Genomic DNA, 21730 nt, shown 5'->3' with positions numbered 1-21730 from the left:
GTTTTAGGATCTTTCATTTTTGAAGCATTTTTTTTTTAATTTTTAAAAGGACTTTGCATATGTTTTGCTGTTTATCCATGGCAAAAAAAACATGGTTTTGGACAGTTAGGTCACATCGTAGAAGATGATCAGAATTAATGGAGGAAAAGATCAATGGACGTTAGGACAGGTTTCTGATAACCACATGTAAAAACACCATGTTGTGAATATTTCTTAATATTGGCTGAAAAACTAGAGGCTGGAGCAGAGGGCTTTTCCACAAGTCATCAGCTTTTAGTTCCTTCTTTTATTCAGACTCTTCTGCTCTGATGTTCTTTTGCTCAGAGCTATACCTTGCTGCTTACGTATATATATATATATATTTAAGTGTTTGACCTATTAGGTACAAATTGTGCTTCCCAAACACCTGTAATCAAACACCAATCCAGACCAAAACAGCCATCTTCCTTTTTTCCCAATGTATCTGTTTTTTAATGGAAAAGCAGAATATGTTAACAGAACTACATGGACTTAAATTCAATGCATCCAAATGTAGTTTTTGATTGTAAAGGAGATGTCCATGAAAGAAATATTTTAAATGTGTGATTTTCTCCATTGATTCTGGAATGACCAACCACATGTCATATCACCTTAAGAAGATAAATTTAACACCCTTTGAAAGGATGGTCTAAATTATCTGGGATACCTAGGCATATGTGGCAGCAAGAGACTCAAGACTTCTCTGACTGAGTATCATATACAATTATTATTTGCCTTAAAGGAAACATCTTTTAATGCACAGAGGAAAACGATTATCCTATTGTGACCACACAGACAGAGGGATTCAATTATACTTTTCCTTCTTTACTTTCCCATTTTCAATTATGTTTTCTAATTATAGTGCAGACCTCACTTTCATTTTTGAAGTAATCCAATCAAGATTTGTGTTGAACACAGGGTTGATAATGTAGAGATGTTTTTGATATTGCTGAGCAGGGCTTACACAGAGCCAAGGCCTTTTCTGCTTTTTTTATACTTCTACACTGGTGAGAGGGCTGGGGATCCATGAGAGGTTGAGAGGAGAGAGGCAGGAACAATGGGATTTTTCAGACCATATGACATCATGCTCACTGTATAAAGATGGGGGAAAGAAGGAAGAAGTGAAAACATTTGGAAGGATATTGTTTGTCTTCCAAAGTAACTATTACACCTGATGGGACTGTGCTCTCCTGGAGAAGGCTGAGCACCTGCCTGACCTTGGGAAGGAGTGATTTAGTTCCTTGTTTTGCTTTTCTTGGATGCATGGCTTCTGATCTTTCTTTTAAAATGTCTTTATCTCAACCCATGGGTTTTCTGCTTTTGCTCTTCTGATTCTCTCCCCAGTTCCACTGGTGGGGGAGCGAAAGAGTGGCTGTGTGGTACTTAGCTGCTGGCTGGGGTTAAGCCCTGACAATATGTCATACATTCCTTATATAAACCTGTATTGCTCTATTTTAAATCAACCGATTTCTCTTACCTACACTAGATTAGCAATTGGAAGATTCTAAATTATTTTATAAATGCAAATAGTCCTATTCATTCTGAGAAAACATTATTATTGTGAATAGCTGCTCAATCAAATAGATGCTTGAATAAGTTTTCCACTTGTGTGTGTGCTGGGAGAACCGATGGGAATATAATCATTTCAGTGATTTTAATAGTACAACACCAGAAAAAAAAAAGTTTAATTTTTTGTACTATTGAAATGATAATTTCTTGGCATTAGAAGCATTTAAGTATAGGTTTAGATGCTACATACAATTGTAAGAGTAAGAAAGATTGAGTAAGAAAGCAGGAAAATGTAGCAAGGGCCTCTCCAATTTTACCCATAGAATTTTTCTCATCAGCAATTAAAATCTAATATATTTTGGAGGAGAGGTATGAAGACCAAACCCCATTGTGACATGTCTCTGCACGGCAAGTCATTACCAGTTCACTGAAAATTGTTTCACCTAGATTTTTGATGGAGGGAAGAAATAACAATCTTTCATAGGAGTTCTTTGGTATTGATAAATCACTTTCAGGTTCTTGCCTCTAGCAGAAACGATACATCTCTACCCTTCAAAATTATAACTACTATTCCATAGCAATCTTCCTTGTGTCTGATGTTATTTTCAATCTATTTACATTATCTGGATGATATAATTTTCCATGTTCAAGCTGTGAGACCACTGTTACACTCTTGATTTATTGTATACCATAGTTTATGCCTGCTGAAAGTGTTTTACAGACTTATGTTTAACAAAACTGAAGGAAACACATGAAGACAGACTACACAAATTTTTATTTCCAAACAGAAATATTTCTATTTCTGTGTGAATGAAGATTTTATTTCAGCTATCCATTTCTTTGAGGGGAGGTTGAAGGAAAAGCTTTTTATCTGGAATCTCAGAAGACTTGGTGAGGGAAAAAAAGAGAAGATTGTGGATTTCTGAGTGAAATTATGCAGCATTTTTTGATGGCAGCAGAGAAGAATTTGCTTTCTGGCTAACAGTAATTTTTTTGGGGGACAAAAATTCTGAAACTAAAAAAAAAAAAAAGGTAGGGGAGTTAAAGATGTGTGTATTGCAAACACATCCAATTGTCTTATGTTAGACTTTTTTTTTATTTGAAAGAGCAGGCAGGTATTTACAATTTTTTTTCAAATTAATTACACCAGGGCACTCAGGCCATAAGTTCTCTTTCTTTCTTTCTGTTTTTATCATTCAAAAATAAGAGTAGGGAAAAAGTGTGGGAAGTTAATGGAAATTCATTTAATATAGAATAAAAGTCCTGTAGCAGAAGTATTGGAATGGTGGTTTTAGCTAATTCTTGGACACATGGCCTGGGATATTTTGCCATTTTGCCTTGGTTATATTATCTAAGATATTTCAAAAGGTGATGTGGATTATTCTTAGCTATGTCTACAGGCACTGCACAAAGAACAGTTGTGTCATCTACCTCTAGACCTGGATTTGGCTGTGATCATAAATAGTGAGATAGCTGTCATTAAGGAACCATGGTAGAGTGACACTAAGTTAGCCACAGACGGAGTTGGTATCACTGGCATGGTTTTAAAAGCTTGCATTTGAGCTCTTGTCTCACACTTTGAACATGTTCTGTGTTGAATAAGAGGATTCTCTTATTCAATGAGATAATGAGCTCCCTGCTCATTACTCTAAAGTCTTTTAGCAAAAGTAGATCACTACAGAGATTACTTATAAAAGCCTGACATGTATAAGAGAATGTATGAGTCAGGAAACAATTGTCTAATGAGAAATAAGGGCAAAAACTAAGACAAAGTAATGAACCAGGGTTAAAACATTAGTTTTAAATCAAGTTCCTTGATTTATAGATAACTGCAGTTGGAACCATGCTTCATGTAAATCCCAGTTGTCCCACCAGAAGAAAATGAAGATATCAGAACTTGCACATATTTTATTCAGCTAGTTTGAATTAAATATGAAAAAAAAAAAAAAAAGGCTTAGTCTTTATAATCTTACTCATGAGTTTCATGATTCACAGTTTTTTGCTGCTCATTGTTGAATATTTTTAAGCCACAAGAGTGGTGTGATTTCATGGGAACAAAACTTTTAGTAAAACAGAACAAATTATATTAATGAAAAATACTTTTACATGAACTTTCACAAACCTAAAACTAAAACTGTTCCCCCATGTAAAGGAAAATTAGAAAAGGGAAAGCTTAAAAGGAAAAAAAAATTTTTTTAGTTTTATTTGTACTTAGTGGAACTCAGGAAAATTTAGAGGTGAGAAATACACAGGTTTTTCAGAGAAGAGTATTCAAGGAGGCAAGAAAAGGTAAGAGATGAAGGGAGGAAAGATTGAGGCAAGGAACTTCTAGTGTGTGGAATAACTGTTTTTAACACTCATGCTACCAACTTTCATCTAAGGCTTTCAAGCAACTATAACAGTTCAAAGTTGGTAGCTTCTTTCTTATTAATTTCCACAAATATATCACGGTAAATTAGATTTCATGATCTTCTATGGTCAAATGAAGTAGCATCACTGATTAATTTGAGTTTATTAGTAATTTTAATCTGTGTAATAAAAGAAATAGCAACTTTTTCTTTTCTTTTGACATGAAAAAAAAAATTACAGAATCACAGAATCATTTAGACTGGAAAAGTCCTCCAAGGTCATGAAGTCCAGCCTTTGACTGATCACCACCTTTTCAATTAACCATAGCACTACGTGTTGTGTCCAGTCATTTCTTGAACACTTCCAGGGATGGTGACTCCATTACTTCCATGGGAAGCCCCATTCTTTAGGGCTTGACAACTCTTTCATTGAAGAAATTCTTCCTGATGTCTAACATTTACCTCTGTTGTCATTAGTTACCTGGGAGGAGATGCTGCCCCCCACCTGACTACAACCTCCTTTCAGGTAGTTATAGAGAGTGATAAGATCATGCCTGAGCTTCCTTCTCTCCAGGCTAAACAACTCCAGCTCCCTCAGTCTCATATGACTTATTCTCTGGACCTTTCATCAACTCTATTGTCCATCTCTGGTCACGCTCCAGCTCCTCAATGTCTTTCTTGCAGTGAAGGTCCCAGAATTTGACACAGGATTTGAGGTGTGACTTTATCAGTGATGAGTAAGGGAGACATACACCCTGATCCTGCTGGCCACACTGTTGCTGATACAACCAAGATGGACATTGTGTGGGCACATTCTCACTCACGCTCAGTCACTGGGGACCAACACTCCTAGGTCCTTTACTGCTGGGCCTCTTTCCAGCCACTCTGCCCCCAGTTTGTAGAGCTGCTTTGGGTGGTTATGACCCAAGGGCAGGACTTGGCACTTGATTGTGTTGAGCCTCATCCAACTGGCCTTGGCTCATTGATCCAGCCTGTCCAGATCTCTCTGCAGAGCCTGCCTACCCTCCAGCAGAAAAATACTCCCACTCAACTTTATCTGCAAACTTACTTGAGGGGGCACTCAATCCCCTCCTCCGGGTCATCAGTAAAGATACTGAACAGGACCAATCCCAGTCCTGAGCCCGGGGAACCTCACTAATGGCCAGCCATTAACTGGATATGGCATCATTCACCAATACTTGCTATTAGACTGTTGTATGGCTCTGCTTCTTGAGCAGAGTGTCACGCTGGTTTTGTAATATTTATCTTTCCAGAAGACTAGAACAAAATCACAATGATAACTATTGCTTAGTGGGTGAACTACAACACTTACTTCAAAGATGTGGTTAAGAGTTATTTGATATTTGTATTGTTTTTTGGGAAAGTTTAGTCTGCTCTTTTTTGCAAACCAACTACTATTTTTGCCTGGTAAATGTTTATTTTTTAAAAAAAATATTTCAAAATATTTTGGAGTCAGGTGAACTCATTATGATAGTTCTGTGACAGAAAAAGTGATATTTTTTTTTTCCTTTTGGAAGTTAGAAATTTGACATTTCATTATGCTACAGAAGCATATTTTCCTCTTTTGTATGAAATGACATATAATGAACTCTATCATGATACTCTACTGCTAGAACATTGTTTTTAAAGGCAGTTACCAACTCCCTGATATATTTATTTCCCTTTTTGGAGACAAAGGCAGATTATTTTTGAAAACTGTTTATCTGAGAGAGTTATGTAGAATTGAGAATGAATGAAAATATTTCAGTTTTTGGAAGAACAATTTAATAACATTTGATTTTTTTTTCCTATCAATGACGGTACTGTAAAGCTATGCATTTACATATACAGACATTTCAAGGCAAAGTTTAATAAAGACGCTGACAGATTCCTGAATCTTTTACTTTTAGGTCAAAGATCTGACTTCGAGGTCAAAGACGGTATCTAATATACTGTTGTTGTGTAGTCCTCCAAGATTATGAAAAATAAATCATTCATTGTAACACAAGTAAAAATAGTGAAGGTTTTTTCCTAAAAAGATGTACAAATACATCTTGAAAAGAAACAATCATTTAGAAATTAAATGTTTATAATGAAGTAATTTTCACAAGCAATGTATATTCTATGAGTCAAGAAATTCATGTCTGTCTGTGGCACTAAGCTCCCATTGAAATGGTCAAATATTAAAAGGTTTTCATTTGGGATGAGGTAAAAGAAAATAAAAATGTGTCAGAAATTTTGTAAAGATATCTGAAACTATAGATTCAAAATTTCTTTCTTATCTGATGGTGCATTTAGAGTTAAATTACTGACTAATCCAGGCATACTATGAATGCTTTTTTTTGCTTTGCCTGATTATGCAGCTTGTAGAACTTTTATGATAAATGGAAAATTTCATTCCTATTTAAAGAATTTATATTTTTTCATTGTTACAGTAAAATCTACACACTTACAGATCTCAAAGAACTGAGGACAAATAATCCTTTTTGTTCATATGTGGTTCTATGCTTGGGTTTATAACTCAATTTTACAGTACTTTTTCCCCCTTCTTACTCATGATTTTTTATGTGAACTTTCTTAGAGATCATGATTGAAATAATTCCTGAGTTTGAGTAAAATGAAACTTACTGTATCTATGAAAGTGTAAACTGAAGAAGGAAAATCCATTTTGTCATAAAGTTTCAAATTTTTATCAGAGTCCTAGGAACTTATCTGTAAAAAACACGGTGAAGATATCTTAGTTTTCTCCATATGTTAAAAAAAGAGAGAAATAACAGTGAATGCTCATGAATGAACATGCTTTCACTTAAACAAATATGGAAACAAATATGTTTTTTATATGTTTTTGACTGTATTTTTTATATGCCATTCTCTTAAACATCTGTCCAACTTCCTCTACCTTTAATAAAAAAAATTGTCTCAGCAGAATGGAGGAAAAAAAATGAAAAATAAAAGAATTCGAGAAAAAGAATTTTACTCCAAATGTATCTGATGAAGACAGTTTTAATTTTGCATCTCATGTGGTAATGAGGAATGAATTAATGTATCACAGAATGGGTCGCAGGTTTACCAGTGTGATGCACAAATACACACAAGTCGAACAGATTTGCTCTATAAAAGATCTCAGTGTTGAATAATAAGTGGTTTACATCTCTTAGTTTTATTTTCTATTTCTTCTACACAAAAATCTGGATCACTGCTGAGTTCTCACAGAATTAACTTGTATATGTAGAAATGTTGGTCCCCAAGGCTTGTTTATATCTGATATTGCTATTTAATTACTACCCATTTAAATACCAGCAGGAAATATACTATAATTTCGTCTTTTCATAGAAACCATTACAAGAAAAATATTGTCCTTTTGTTTGTTTGTTTGTCTGTTTTCCTGCTGTTTCTTCTTTTTTCTTCTTCCTCTTTTCTCTTCTTTTCCTTTTTTTTTTTTTTTTTTTTTGCTATAATCATAACCTCTTTGGGGGTCTATCACTACTCCTTTCACTGCAACAGCAGTGTGTAGTATCAGGATAGTTCACTGCAGCTCATTGCCCCTGAAACCTAAAATGTCTAATTCCTGGGTACGTGGGTTTGTTGAGAATCAGTGAACAATTTCTAATTGAAATATTTGTTTCTGGCATAGCTTAACATAAAAGTGTTTTACTTTCTTGGATTCCTGCTACAGCTCTCAAATTGTGACCAAAATTTGAGTAACAGCTGAGATATTTCTGTCAGAAATCTTAGTTTTACAAACATTGATCTGGGAACTCCAAGTATAGAGGCATACCTACGGAAGCATAGAAACATACTCCATTAATGCAAGCAGATCCACATGGACTAAGGAAAGGCAACTATAACTTTGGCTTGCAGACCCAGATGGCTTGCAGAGATAAAACTGTTTTTTGGTTTTTTTTCTCCTGTACAATAGAGGCAGAATGAGTGTAATGGATATTACACTTCAGACATAAAGCCATATCTTGTCTTTACATTTCCAGAGAAGAGTTTCTGATGGGGAAGTACAGACTGGCAGTGAAGTGTGCACACATTCCCAGATAAGGCACAAAGCACTATTAGGCTGTGAGTTTTGTCTGTGATGAGGTGCTAATTGCTTCTCACTGAAGTACAGATTGATCTGACACAACTACCCTCCTCCACTGGACTCTAACCTAATCTGAAGAGATTCAAGAGCTCAGAAAGAAATGAAGAAATGCTTTTCATTAGTTTCTCCTTGCAAGTAGCTTTCCCTTGTGATTTAAGTTGGGGAACAGCTGCAAGGGGATCTTCTTAGCATGTATCACTATGCTTGCCAACATGTCCTCTTCAAGAGATATGATCGCGTTTTGTAGCGACAAAGAACATCTAAAGAGAAGCTTAATGATTTGTGGTTAAAGGATGTGCATAAATTCCTTTCTGTATAATGAATGTCCTAATGTGAAGAAAACATTCTCTTCCCTCTAGCTCAAGTCTGGGGAAATAAAATCTGTTGATTGTGTCCTAGTCAAGTAGTCCATTCCTTTGTAGATAGTGCAAGTATTGTTACACGATACTGTACAGGGACATTCACAGAAACAACAGACAAAGAGCTCTAATCTCCAGGCCCTTTTCATATCACATTTTGAATTTTAAACTATATTGCTCAATGGATGTCTTTTAATGCCCACAGCTAAGACCTGATTAAACTTTTGATGACACTTATGGAAATGTTTCATGGTATGGTTATTAGTAATGTGAGTAATTTGTTTTTACATTGTTAGCCACTAATATGATTTACTAATATTAGTTGACTAAGTTTTTTTCCTTTTCCTTCTGTTTTACACTTAACAATATCTTTGTGTTTATTAAAAAGTGGTATTTTTATAAAAATATGTCAACAGCAAGGGTGTTTAAATAACATTTGGGAGCAACATGGATGTACAGTATTGAGTTGGGTATGTTACAGGAATAAGCCTTGCTGTGAAATTTTTGTCTTTCCAGAGCAATTGGAAAATAGCACTAGAAATAATATTAGTTTTGGAGCTGCATGCACAGTTTTTTATTTTAATAATGCAAGCAGTCTGACCTTGTATATGCACCAACATTTCAGAAATGAAAAATAATGAAACACAAAAGGTGAGAAATTAGGTACCAAGGCATCCTTGTTATTTTTGCTACAACTCTCTCTAATGTAAAATCTTCAAATGTGACCTGCTCTCAATTCCTGAAAACAGTCAAAAAGTTGATCATTGTAAAGGAAACAGTATCATGAACTGATATGGAAAGGAGAAAAAAACAGTCTTCTAAATAAAAAAATTGACACCACCATTGAAACCTATTTCTTACAATAGCCAATGCTGACATTCAATGCTTGTGTTGCTCCTGGATATGCCACACATCGCATCTTGTAAAAAAGCAGGGAATATAGCATTTTATTAACTTCCTGTGACCCATCATTTCTTGATTTTATGAATCAAAACCGTGCTTGGCAGTACAAAAAACTGTAATGAAATATACACCAAAGTGACTAGAGAAGACAAAGCTTTGAAAGACAAATCATAAAAGAACTTTTTTCTGCAGTAATATTAGAAGTTCTTTGTGACAAAAGGAGAAAAAAACAAACCAAAAAAAAACTATGTGAGATATTTAAGAAATTTCTGATGGTGGAAAGAAAGTGCCCTGTAAAGGGAGTGTAGGAAGGACAAATCCCTTCCCTTTGTTTGCAGCTGTCTTGCACTTACTGGTTTGTGCTTGTTTAGCTATGCCATGTGGTTATAATCTTAGCTGTTGTGGTGAACAGTCCTCTGAAAGAGCTGAATCCAGAGTCTTTACAAGTCATTACAAAGATTCTTTGCTTAATGTACATTTTCATTTGAGTACTCAGGATAGATTTGGATTAGTTCTATTGTGTGATATTCACAAAGTTTAAGCACATGAAAATTTAGCATTGCTTCACCTAATGATATTAATAGAAGACTAAAAAGAGAAAAGCAGAGAATACATGTATTTTTCCCTCTAAATCTATGCACTCTTCTCCACTGTGGCACAGACCACATGTCAAGTAATGATCATGGTACTACATTCTTGTCTAAAGGGCTCTTATATACACTAGTCAAAAAATCTTTTTGGTTGAGAATGACTCTTTATTAAAAATAAATACATACTATTCATTACCTTTCGTAATTGGCCTTCTTAATGAGTTTAAAAGCATCTGCTTGATGTTGCAGATGACCTTTGCTGACACAGAAGTTTTGCAAGCTGAGTCCTGGGGGCCTGTCCGACCCCAAGCTTCTGCCAGCAACAAATAAGACAAAACTGCATAGTCACAGTGACTAAGCTGTGGACCCCTTCCTGCTTCAGGAACCCATGTTTATCTCCCTGTTGCCATGCTGTTGGACCAGCATGGAAAAACATCAGAAGTGTTTTAAAAAGAAAGAAAGCTGTCAGAAGTGACAGAGGAGAGAAAACTGAAGTGCTTTGAAGGGAAAGGAAAATAGCATAGGAAATAATAAAGGCTTTATAAGAAAATGTGATGGAGACCAGAAAAGAATAACACAGAGGAAAAGATGAAACAAGCTATAACATAGGAACAATTCATCTTCTTAGTTGACCATTATATTTAAACTAAAAAATTCGTTCTAAGAACCTGAGTCAAGATTGAGCTCCAAGTTGTGGATACTTCTGTGTCACATGTAATAATAGTTTGATACCGCATTGAAAAAAAATGTTCAGGTGGTTTAGCAACATCGTTGGTTTTCAGTTCATTGCAACTCAGAACACTGAGAAAGTGAGATTATTAATTTGCACATTAACAAATGACAGTGTTATTTTTGCTTATGAAACTTGGACAGTTATTTTTCTTCATTGCATATGAATATTCAGATTTAAGGATGGCTGACACTACTAACCTTCTCGAATTTCTGTCTATTCTTTACCAAAATTTCTTATCTTAGGAGATTGATCTCCAGGGAGGATGCCTGTCAAAGGACTGTGCCTCCTCCACACAGAAGCAGACAAGCAAAGGGATAGTTAGTTTTAGGGCTTTTTTGTTAAACACTTCATGATGTACTGAGTTTTCCTCTTTAGCCTTGAGCAAAGTGCTCAGCATCCCTTCATTCTAGCAATCCTCCAGTCACTATGTGTCTGAACCTGATATTTGAATCATGACAGAGAAAGGTCAAGCTTGGATACCCTTAAACTATTTCAAAGTCAGAGCAGGCAAAACTTTTGATTGTACTTTGCCTTGAATTTTCATTTTTGTTTCTTGTAAAATGGGTCCAAATTTTTTGAGAAATTCAGGATTTGAAATGATGACCATTTTTCAGAATAGCTGATTTTCTGTTGAGTACCTACATAAAGTTTGCTGTATTTTCAGTGGCTCTGTCAACAACCTGGAACTGCCACTGAGAGCTGTTGAAAATCTGCTCACATCATTAAGGTACTTGAAAGTGATCTTTAATATCTTGAAATGCTAGAATTACAGACTATAAGAAAGATGCATCATTCCTCACAGAGCACTGTGTTACTCCCTTGGTGTTTTGGAATAATAACGTTAATAGCTGCTGCAGAACCCAGTCATGTGAAAGCAGTGGTTCTGGCATTAATTGTGCTTAAACAAAGGATTTTAGTGTAAACCATTGAGAGCTGTCCTCAGTAAATTACACTCAGGATCTATATATCTCTTTAACTCTCCCTGGCTACTGGCAGCCAGCTTACTTGCCATCTGCTGTTTTCCACAGATGAAGGCTGCTCTTAGTTTTTAGAAAGCTAAATAAGGTTTTTGGTAAAATTACCTGCTAACTGCAGACACAGTCTTCTTAAGGGCTACACAGGGGATTCATTAAAGCATGAACAAATTTTGGTAAGGAATAGACAGAAATTCCAGAAGGTTAGTAGTGTCAACCATCCTTAAATCTGAATATTCATATGCAATGAAGAAAAATAACTGTCCAAGTTTCATAAGCAAAAATAACACTGTCATTTGTTAATGTGCAAATTAATAATCTCACTTTCTCAGTGTTCTGAGTTGCAATGAACTGAAAACCAACGATGTTGCTAAACCACCTGAACATTTTTTTTCAATGCGGTATCAAACTATTATTACATGTGACACAGAAGTATCCACAACTTGGAGCTCAATCTTGACTCAGGTTCTTAGAACGAATTTTTTAGTTTAAATATAATGGTCAGCTAAGAAGATGAACTGCTCCTGTGTTATAGCTTGTTTCATCTTTTCATCTGTGTTGTTATTCTTTTCTGTTCTCCATCACATTTTCTTATAAAGCCTTTATTATTTGTTATGCTATTTTCCTTTCCCTTCAAAGCACTTCAGTTTTCTCTCCTCTGTCACTTCTGACAGCTTTCTTTCTTTTTAAAACACTTCTGATGTTTTTCCATGCTGGTCCAACAGCATGGCAACTAGGTAGGGAAGATCCTTCTTTGGAGAAATACTGGACAGCTCAGCCTTCGTTTATTGATGGAGAGCTGAGGAACTTTTAATAGATGTCAGACTGAATCCAGTACTTATGTCTGCAGTAAAATCAGCTTCCCAGGCCAAAAATCCCTAGGGGTATAGACTCATATTAGAAGGCTAATTTTATGTGGATTTGACAGAAGGAAATTCAATTATAATCATCAAATAATGTACACCTAATAATCATTGACCTGTTGGCACATGTTCCTCTTCCAAATTTTTACGAAGCATTTTGAACCATTAGCAATACTTGTGAAAAATTATGAGAGCCACAAAAATTTATGAAATTAGTTTGTATTTATTTAAAAATAACTGTTTAAATTGTTTCTAAATTTCCATCGTTGACACAAACTCAGATGTTGCCCAAGGTATGTTTAAGACTGGATGCCTACCTCAAAAAACTTTTGAAAACTTTCAGATTTTTTTTTTTTGACAAAATTGCCTGGTGTTTAAAAAAAAATTAAACCAGTGAAACCTCTGAAAACTTTGATCATTTGGCAAAGTGAGATGTGCATTTTCACCATATGTTACTGAAGAACATTTTGAGTTGGAAGGGACCCACAAGGATCATTGAGACCAGCTCTTGAGTGAGTGGTCCATACAGGCTCAAAGCTACAACTTTGGTGTTGTTAGCACCATGCTCTAACCTGCAGTACATGGCAACTTAAAAATCAAGATGATTTGGAGAAATGCACTAATAAATGCTTTTTCCTCTGTGTTCCTGTTCCCAAAGGCCATGTTACCTTGTTGGTGTGTTTGTAGGAAATGAGCAGTTAAGTTTTACATTAGAATAAAATTTATAAGTCTGCAAATGAATACTTAAAAATTGTTGGAAATATTTCCTGTGTAACTAGAAATCTTTTTTCATGTTTCTTAATGAAAACATCAACAGACATGAAGACTTTCAATTATGCCAAATGACTATTCTTAGGAATTGTCTTTCTCTCCCTGAACACGGTGGGGAGCTTTCCTTTCACGGACGGATGAGGAAATAAGTGAACTGTTCAAGTTCAATAAGTGAACTTATTTTCTGCAAAAATAAGAGCTTCACAAATTAGGTTCCCATCCTGACCCATTTCAGTGCATAACTTTGCTCATGTATGTAATTCCATTCAGTGTTATAATATTTTTAATTATAACATTTGCATCCTCTAGACTTCATTGGGTATTTGTTTTTATTTGCTGCATAAAGAAACATTGTCAGCTACTTCACATTTCCCCTAAAATCTGACATGCAAATCTATTTGATTTGAAAGTCGCTAGCAGAACTTTTACAAAATTCTGAGCTTGCAACAATAAACAGAATAAATACACACAAAACTATTTATGCCATGTTAAGGTCTTATTGGCTGCATAAAGGCACACAAAAAAAAGATTTATGTCCCTTAAATCCCCCTGGTAAGAGAATAAGAAGGAAAAATGGAAAATTGAGGCAATTACCCTTGAGTATAAATGTCCACTAGGGCAGAAAGGAACACAGTCAACATTGAATATGTTTACAGTTTAAATTTAAGACAGAATTTGACTTTACTATGGATACACACTTTAATTATAAGCATTTTGTTTCTGGCTGGTAACTAAACTTTTACTCATCGCCATAGATATCCTATACATCACTGAAGGTTTGGAGGTAAAGAAAAGTAACTATATATCAACCTTCTACAGGACTTCTAATTTCCTCCTCACCTTAATCTAAAACACAGAAAAAACCTTCCTTCAAGAAATATTTGTGCAGTCTTACATTTCTGAAATTGTCTCCAAGATACTCATAATTTAGAGTGTAAAAAATTTGGGAATCTGTCCAGCAATTTGTTGTTTTAATCTAGAGCCATATTAGAACACACTAGTAAAAAGTAAAGCTATGAATGTAACTAAGTATTTAAATACAGTCCCTTGGGAATTGAAACAATATTTTAAATTTAAAAATGTATTTTAAATACATTTTTATCTGTTTTATGATCTTGTGACTATTCCTGGAATTCTTTAAATAATCTTTCTGCTTGCTGTTAACCATTTTTCCATAATTTTCATTTTCATATTATTTTAATATAGGTTTTATTTCTTTCACATTTTTTTCAATTTCCAGATGGATATTATCAAGAGACTCTAACCTGTCAGTTATCAGAAAGGACGCTTCTTATAAACTATGTAATCTATTTTAATAATCTGAAAATAGGTTTTTTGGAATACAGGCAATAATGCTCCTGTACTGTTGTCCAGTTTTCACCTTTGCATCCTGCTCCACACTGTTTGAATGGGAGTCAAAGCACTGACCCAGAGCAATGTCGGGTCCTCACATCTTAGGGGTCTTTACTGAAACTTGTAGTCTAAATAAGGATATGAATTAAATCTCTCTAGGGTTTCAGAGTTGCATTACAGATACAGAAATAAATGAGAATCAAGCTGGTTATCTAACTTTACCTGCACTTTGAAGTCTCCTCTAGGATAAGATTCTCTATATCTTAGTAATCTTTTTTTTTCCCTCTAAGATTTTCTCATTCAAAATGTGGTATAAAAAGCTTGCTGATTATTCTAGAAGTTTTGTATCAGCATCCAGATTTTAGCTCTGTAATTCAGACACATCCTCAGAATTAATGTTTTTTAAAAATGTCCTTAACTATCATTTGGGGAAATTCAAATGTATTTTCAGAAATAGCTGAAAACTCACACAAATGATCAGACATCAAGGAGTCAATCTTAAGGTCAGCACTTTTTATTTGGATATTTAGATACCTATGCAGGGCTATTGATTTCAGTAGAGCTGTGAAAATGAACACCAAATGTGGATCTGGCACTGACTCTTTCCTTTAATCAGTATTTCTAACAGATGATCTGTTAACAGAATATTGTTAAACATTAGTCTTTCCAAGCACTCATTACCTTTCTACCAGAAAGAGAACTTCTCATAGCACAATGAATAATACACCTGCTTTTAGCAATATTTGCTTTGGTGCTGTGTGCATATAATAATGAGGTGTACCAACCTGCCTGAATATAAATGGGGTGAGATGCATGGGACACCTGTTGTATTGTGGAGTTGTAATTAATAACCAGAAGGCTATTCCTGAACACTAAGGTGGGAAAGGTGAACATTAAACTAGGTCCGTGACTGATAGTAGACATCTACTGAAATGAAACCCAAGCAAGATTGCCATTAAAATATATATATGAAATGGAAATGGCTTTCATTGTTTGATTAACCTAATTTTTATAGTTTATAAATTACTTTAAATTTCTTTGCATAGTTTAGGTAAAATAAAAATAACAGTCATCTTAACAGCAAATGAATCTTGCAAAACATCCCCCGGAGTGTAACTGAATGCACATCACTGGCTGATGGATTGTATCCTGGGAATTTTTTTAATTCTATCTTTTCTTTCTTTCCCTGGGGTGATTCCAGAAGATACTAGTAGCTACTTCAGGCACATTACAGAACAAGATGAATTAATTGCCAGATTTAGTTTGGAAAATCCTATACACCAATCCGTCCCTCTTCCTTTTCAACACCACCTGAAGCTTCAAGTTTTAGACCATGGATAATTCTGACTTTAGTGACTATGAAGAATGTGCTGCTGACCTATTCCAGATTACTTCTTCTGAAACAGCTAGTCTTCACTTTCAGGTCCAGTTCTTGTACAAAAATGATCTTTAGCTGACATGAAACATCAATACCTTTGGTCTAAACAAACACAGGGGATATTTAGAGATATACTGAGTCCAGACTTCTTGATTCGTTGACAACCTGTGTATATGGTTTCCTTCATAATTTTACTAATTTGATTAAGTAAATTTTCCTTTACTCCTATACTTAAATCTTTAAATATCTTGACATTTAAGTGAGGAGATTAATATATGCACCAGTAAGACCAGGACAATGGAGGGTTACATGGGAAGTCAGATTGAACTATAATTGTTATAATTCTGAGAAATCCAATTGTCTGATAGCTGGTAGCAATTAGAAAATACTACAAGAAAAAAGTCATACAATTACCTTTTGTTTCACACAGTATTTACTTTCACAAATTTCTAACTAAGGAGCACTCAAACGTAGCAAAATTACTTGTTGTGAGACATCATAATTCATTCCTTGACTAGAGATTTCCCCTTACCCCTCAATCTGATGAGGTTGAAGAAGAATAAAAATAATGTCTCACATGCTTTTGCATGTGTTACATCAACAAAGTTAAATATTTGATTGTCCATACTGTATGCTTCAATTACTGGTCTATTTTCTTGATTTTTCACAAGTAAAATAAAGTTGAATGCCTGGATTTCTTCCAGCAATGGCTGTGGGTAAAGTTACGTGAGTCAGTTTTAGACTGTGTAATAGTTTGGTGCTAGACATGAGTATCCCAATATTTTCTCTCTACTCCTACTTTACCCTCCACCACTTAAACACATAACTCATAGTCCAGAAAAAAAATTATCAAAATAGTTTCTAAGTTCCAATGATGTTGAAGGTTTTATGAGCCTGCAGGTAGATGTAATGAATGGTGATACCTCAATATACATAGAAAAAGGGACTGAAATAACTGGCCAAGAGATGGAAAAAGTTTAAAAACTGTGGGCTACTACTCCTGAATTATTAGATATGCTGAGCCACCTCCCACTATTTCTCCCTGAGAGGAGATATGCTCAAACATCTGTGTAACAATGTGAAATGGAAAAAAAAAAATATTCAGGAGGTTCAAGTAAGAGCGTTTGCTACCCTTTAAGTATGCACACCTAATGGAACTAAAAACATCGGTTTCAAACTTCTGTGTAACAAAGAAATATTGTAATAGTTGCTTGTCTAACTCATTAATCAAATAATATCAGAGAATTATTTTTCCTCTGTTACAGATAAAAAAGAATGCATGCTTCTCTTACAAATGAAAAGGAATACTTGCTTTTGAAAAATATGGCCTTCACAAGATTTATCTATTTTTAATTGCAATTTTGGAAACTTGCATATAATGCACACATTTTCAAAACAAATCTAAAAATATTTTCTGACTAATTTCCTCTCACCTGTTTCTCTTTGCTATTAAGAAAATAACTCAGGGTTGAACTTATTTTCCTTTCAATTTTTTTCCTCAGAAAAATATTGTTTCCTGTTTAACTGAAGTACTGAATTTGGAGCCCGTAACCATTAAGCGGTTTTGTAGACAAAAAATAGAGCAAGCAGTTTGCTCAGTTAGGATCTTTCTGCTAATAGGTGCCTTTCTTTTTGTCTGCAGCCAAATCCCAGATTTCTCCTTTGGGTACTTCACTGATGTCTAACATTAAGTGAGATACAGGTAGACATTTTAATTCAACCTTTGCTTTGATTTACAGTTACAGCTACTAGGATTATATCTTTGAGAGACATCAGTTGCTTTTCCCTTAATTATATCCTCTGGCAATCATTTAAACAAAAAGCTAAAACTGTGTTCATATGTACATATAATCATGGATAAATTTGCTTGAAAACACCTCCAGTATTGTTTTTATAATCCTGCTGTTGCAGAGTGTTGAAGAGCTATTAAACTCTGACGTGGACTGAAATGTACATCTCATTTTGAAAATAAATTTATTTAGTTTTATAGTACAAGTAAAATGCACACTTCAGAAACAAAAGACAGAAAAGTAATCCACAGTCCAGCAGCTTCCTGGGCATATAAAAAAGAACTGAGAAGAGCTAAAAACATTTAAATCTTCCAGTATGTTGACAGAGGCTGGATGAAAACATGGCAAACAACAGGAGACAAAAGAATATATCCAGTATTAATAAGAATATAAAACACAGGTGTTTCCTGAGATTCAGTAGATTCTTCCACAGTTCACGTATCTTCTTCTTGGTCCTTAGAGTCAGGCCTAAGAATATGTTCCTATGGTCACTAGACCATACAGAGGAGAAATTAAAGGTCTCAGAAAGGAAGTCAGAGCAGGAAACCCCTATATAATTAGAACAAAACAAAAAAAAACCCAAACAAACAAAAAAGAATTACTGAAATAGCGATATGTATTAAATACCAACTTCTTTTCCAGGTTTAAGGACCTTTCAGTGTTTGTGTCCACAAACACTCTTCGGAACTAGTTTACTAAACCATTTCAAAACATATAGGTAAATAAAATGAATATACAGTAAAGCACTATTGGCAGATGATGCTGCTCTCCTCTCCATTTTATGTGGGAACAAAGGATGGATCCTCTGCCCAGCCTGAAGGACTTTCAGTGCATTTCTTCCAACAATGGACTCACGTTCCTTGTTGTAGTTAAATATTCACTGATCCCAGAAAACCTGTCTGCTGTGTGCTGGGTCTGGATGCTCCCTTAGGAAGGAAATAGCTCCTAGAGACAGGGATTGCATAAATCATTGGTCTGTCATTATAAATGAATGTCTCTGTTCTTGGGCTAGTCCAGTGCATTTGTGATTGCTTGCTCTCCCCTTGTTAATATTTAAATCTTCCATAAAATATTGTGACACTACCACACTCTTCCTCTTGATTTGTTTTTTCTCCTGATTTTTTTCCCTAAGCAGCCTACAGACTGCTGGCTGGGCTGTTCTACTGGGCTGTTCGTCTCTTGCATCTTCTAGGTATCTGCTTCCCATCATCAAACAATTTATAATTAGCTTAGAGTTACTAGATCAGCTACAGAGAAAATTATATTTTATGTCATCTTTGGGCTGATAAAAGTCAAAATAATTGTTTCCCTTCTAAAAACATCCTAATCACAAATCTACAGGATAAATTAGTGTAGGACTATTTCACTTTTCTGCTAATGAACTTTGCCACTGTGCTGAAGAAAGAAATATATTGCATCATTCTGAAAAAGCAGGGGATAAGAAAAAATTTAAATTCCATTTTGGGCACAAAATCAGGGGTGATTAGGTACTCAGCAGAGGTTTTAATTTCAGCCTATCACTGAGTATACCTTAAATAGAAGACAGTAAATGTTTACTTGTTCCTTTAGCTATCGGATTTTATGACTGCTCATCACGAAAAGCTCTTCTGATGCTAATGTTTTTATGATTAATGCATCCATAGAAATCTGATTGTAGCTTAACATCCAGAAATGTCCAGTAATTTAATTTTCATGATGAGTTTGTTTACCTTTTTTTTTTTTTTTTTCAGAAATGCAGACCACAGAAAATAAAGCTGAAAAGTAAGGACTAATCTAAGATGAACAGAAGCTAGTTTAGAAGAAATAACAATTGCACTCAACAAAATCTAATTAAGAGTGCCAGTAAAGATGCTGTTCATGGATTTATGTGATGATAATGCAATAACAATCTACTTGTGATATGTAGCCTTGTTACTTGACAAAATCTGAATGAAGTTCACAGAACCTGTTTAAACCAGAGCAATATTAGCTGATGCCACAATCTAATCAATTGCTTCATAATAAATGGGCCCCTTGTTTACAGTAATATTTTAATTCAAATTTATCTTCACAATCAAAAAAAAATGTATAATTGCTTTAATGATATTAGCTGTCTCAGCCTTTATTACAACACTGGACATAATTACCCTCTTTAAAGGTAATTTATAGACCTCATTAGCACTCTTGCCTCTCTGCTGTGATTAAAAATCTCCTAAGAATTGAAATTTCTCTGAACAGTAAGAGAATTATTGTGATTTATTGTTTGCCATTGCTGAAATGAGCACAAAGGTGATTTATTATAGCTGATTCCTGCTGAAGTGACTACAACTGGACCAGGGAAGGGGAAGACAGGAGCTCTTGGTAAAGCAGTTTACTTCTCTCCGTCACAGAGCTGCAGTTTAATATGGGTCCTGTCATTTGCTTTCACAGGAGCGTAAAGAAATCTCTGGCAAATAAAGCTACAGCAATAATTATCTTGAGAAAAAAAAAATCTCACCTTTGATAAATAGAGAGCAATTATATTTCTTTATTGCAAATTAAACCCTCTGACATAGCTTTAAGGACTCAACAAGGTGATATTAACATGATTTTTGCATACAATGTATTTGAAGCCATGGGAGATATTTGGCTTACTGGTTGGGTAGAAAAAGCCTGTAGCTTACTTATAATTAACATTTTGCCTTTTTGTAGAAGGGAATTTATAAATTTCATTTACTTAAAAATGTAAATCTACACTACAAGGAACCTGGCTGAATAGGTCAAAACCATAGCCTCATAAAATCTAGTGTCATCTTTACCTTATCCTCTCAGTCACTGTGTTGTTACATTTAACAAAATGGTGAAATCCCAAAGACAAACAAAAATAAAGCTGAGGAACTTACTATTAACTTACTACATTAGCATACGTGAGGACACTCCTATCCTGGCTGTTCAGAATACATAGTTTGCAAAGTAGAGAAAGTAGGGTCAGCAGTTTTCTACACTGATGATGGAGGTGATACATATTCTGCTTGGAACCAATAGAAAGAGTTCTTCCAAAATAGCATCCAGAACAGAAGAAATACAGTACTGTTTGGAATAGGATCTCTTCCTAGGCCTGAATGCTGCAGATCTGTTGTTTTACACAACATTTACACATCGCATCCCCTGAAAGCTGGGATATTCTGCTTCCACAGCTGTGCAAAATGCATGACTTCAGGGGAGGCTTAAAGTCCTTCAGGAAATATAGGCAAGCATTAAATGGGAGACCTTCTCCCCTGTGGGGCATACACTGCTTTCCATATTTCACAGAATTTAGCTCTGCATAATGATGAACTCAAAGACTAATTGCTCATGAATAACATTGATTGAATCTTTAGCTGTTCAGAAAAATAAATACTATTCAGCTATTTTTTTTTAATATGATATTGCATTGATTTTTTTATGGCAAACAGGTGTTTGGTGTATTTCTCTGTAGCTAAAGAGACTAAATTAATTGTTTAAAAATTGGTTTTGAGCACACAGTTATCTGGTTTTCGTCACTCTTACTATGAATATGGATATCTTTACTCTGCAAATATACTTTTCAAATTATTTATACAATGGAAATCAGAATTACATAAAGGGATTGCTAGTGAAGCACTAATGTGTGGGTTTTTATTAAACTGTCAAACAATAGATATTGAGTTGCTATTTTTATGGAACTGATAATTTAATATAAATACTGATAGGACACAGCGTTGTGTATCTGTGGGTCACATATGTATTTCTAAATAAAATAATCCTACAGGTAAGAGAATGAGACATTCTGGTTCCATTCCATTAAAACGGTATCAATCCAGTTATTCTAATTTTTTATTATTTTATTTTCTCTATAGTAAGTTTATATCTGCTCTAAATGGTATTATAAAGACCTCTTGATTTGTACTTAATAGAAACTATGTCGATATAGTAATCTTTCATTGAAAAATCATGTAAGATAAAAAAGAAATGTAAGCATCAAAACGAACACTGATGTGGCCAAATTTACAGATAATACAATGTATATGAAACCCTGTCATATGCACTATGGATAGTGGGGGGGGGAAGTGGA

This window comes from Cyanistes caeruleus, chromosome 1, assembly GCF_971803275.1.
Source record: "Cyanistes caeruleus chromosome 1, bCyaCae1.hap1.1, whole genome shotgun sequence".
Lineage (NCBI taxonomy): Eukaryota > Metazoa > Chordata > Aves > Passeriformes > Paridae > Cyanistes > Cyanistes caeruleus.
Note: the sequence above shows the minus strand (reverse complement) of the source record.